Source organism: Chinchilla lanigera, unplaced genomic scaffold, assembly GCF_000276665.1.
Source record: "Chinchilla lanigera isolate Chin_1 unplaced genomic scaffold, ChiLan1.0 scaffold00018, whole genome shotgun sequence".
Taxonomy (NCBI): Eukaryota; Metazoa; Chordata; class Mammalia; order Rodentia; family Chinchillidae; genus Chinchilla; species Chinchilla lanigera.
The window spans coordinates 25,380,487-25,382,435 of NW_004955419.1; the positions used below are offsets into that span (position 1 = coordinate 25,380,487).

Sequence of the window (1,949 nt, forward strand, 5' to 3'; positions counted from 1 at the left end):
GTTCATAACTTTCCTTGATAGTTAAACTGAAAATCTCACTTGAAAAAACCTCTACAGAGTGATCCACAAGTTGTTTCTCACCACTGACACAAAGGGGTGACACTACAGTCTAAGTGCCACTCTTGACCAGACAACATACTGTACAACAGTTGCGTTAGTGTGTTAAAACATCGTCATTGTGTGTGGGTTTTTTTTTTTTTTTTGCGCTTTATTTGCGTAAAATACCGTGACTAATGCTCCTGATAAAATGAGGAATCACTGAAGGATTTTAAGCAAGAGTGACCTGATCTGACATAAATTGTACGATATAGCTGATCTGGTAAGACTAGACTATAGGGAGAAGAGGGGCAAGAGTGAAAGCAGAGAGATTTGTTCAGAGGTCTTTTGCACTGATCAGGAGGTGAAGGTAGCAAGGAAGCAATGATGAGTGGCTGACTTCAAAATGTGTTTGGAAGCAGAATCAACAGAATTTCCTGGTGGATTTATGTGAGGTGTGAAGCAACAAAGAAGCAAGGATGAAGCCCCATAGTTTTGCATAACCCATAAGATAGAGTTGCTGTTGGAGATAAGGTAGCTACAGAAAGAGTAGATTTTGTAGGGATAACAGGTGTTCAGTTTGGGACTCGTTGGCCTTGATATGCACACCAGCTACCTGGAGGAAATGTTGGATAAGCTGGTACACATGATTCTGGAGTTTAGTGAACACATCTGGCTAGCGAAAACGTTTCCTCTTCTGATTTCATAGTTCTAAATGACATACAATGCAAATGATGCTCTAATGTTTATGTTATATCTAAGGCAGGTTATGGTGGTGTAGCTGTGTTGCCAGCAAAAGGTAGACTGGGTTTCTGGGACAGTCTCTTTGTCTTTGATCATAGAATGGGCATGGTCTTAGTTCCAGTGCTTGGGTCTCCCAGATTCAGACACCATTGTTGTTCCTATCCAATGAGGATCTTTATGACACAAGTCTTTTATCTGGTGAGCTATAGAGACAAATTTAAGTCAAGGTCTACACTTCATACCCAGAGCTCTTTCTTCCAATCTTTGAAAGATTATCTTTTTTTTTTTTTTTTCTGGTACTGGGGATTGAACTCAGGAACTTGCACTTGCCAGACAGGCACTTATGCCACTGAGCTATATCCCCAGCCCCTGGGAAGATTACCTTTAAAAGGTTCTTACTTCTTCCCTTTTTATCTCCTCTCTAGGCATTTTAATTTCTCCCTTAACTTTCCGGGACCCACTTAATGTTAGAAGGAACTGTAGGCTCAGATATACTTTATTGGGTACAAATCCTATAGTCAGACCTCCAGGCTAGGTGCATTCTTCCCTCCTTTATGTTGCCAGCTTCACTTTTGCTCAGGTTAAAGTCCTCAGAGATTTTATCCTTGCTGTCCCAAACTTTTGCCTTCCTCAATTCAGTCCAGTGTATACTCTCGTTTGAACGCAGCTCCAAGTCTGGAGAATGCGCCTCCGAACCACAGTGGTCCAGGGAAGGAGGAAAGGCGTGTTCTCAACTAGCTGTAACCAGGGTGACATTCTCCTAGATGCAGAAGAGCAAAGTCCTGGAGAGGACCTGAGAGCCACGCTTTGTTCTGCAGCCCAGCCCTTGGGTGCACCGCCGCCCCTCCGCAGCCACCAGGGGGCTTCCGGCGCGGCCCCCTCCTCCAGGGGGCGTGGCCTGCCGCTCCCGCCTCCTGGCTGCGCGCGGCGTTGGTGCGCGGTCACGTGAGCGCAGCGCGGCGGGGGAGGGGCCCTTATTTCCGGGCGGCGGAAGGAGACGCGGCCGCGTGAGGTCCAGGCGATTTGAAAACACGCTCCGGGAGCAAGCGGCGCAGGCCGGCGGTGCCCCTTGTCACCCCGTGGGCTTCTGCTCGCACGCTCTTCGCCCGGGCGTCCGCGCCCAGGTTCCGGGCGGGGCCTCAGGTGAGCGGCAGCCGCCCGCCCGCCGG

The 1,949-nt window shown here is 48.5% G+C and overlaps 1 protein-coding gene across 1 annotated transcript in view; it reads left to right on the top strand.

Annotated features, from left to right (window-relative positions):
* Nucleotides 1–1,735: 1,735 nt before the first annotated feature.
* The window catches only part of Tex10 (testis expressed 10), a 63,271-nt gene continuing 63,057 nt past the window's right edge, over nt 1,736–1,949 (top strand). The window contains exon 1 of the mRNA XM_005382811.2: nt 1,736–1,923. The gene's annotated coding sequence lies outside the window, so the exon portion shown is untranslated. The remainder of the gene's footprint in view (nt 1,924–1,949) is intronic.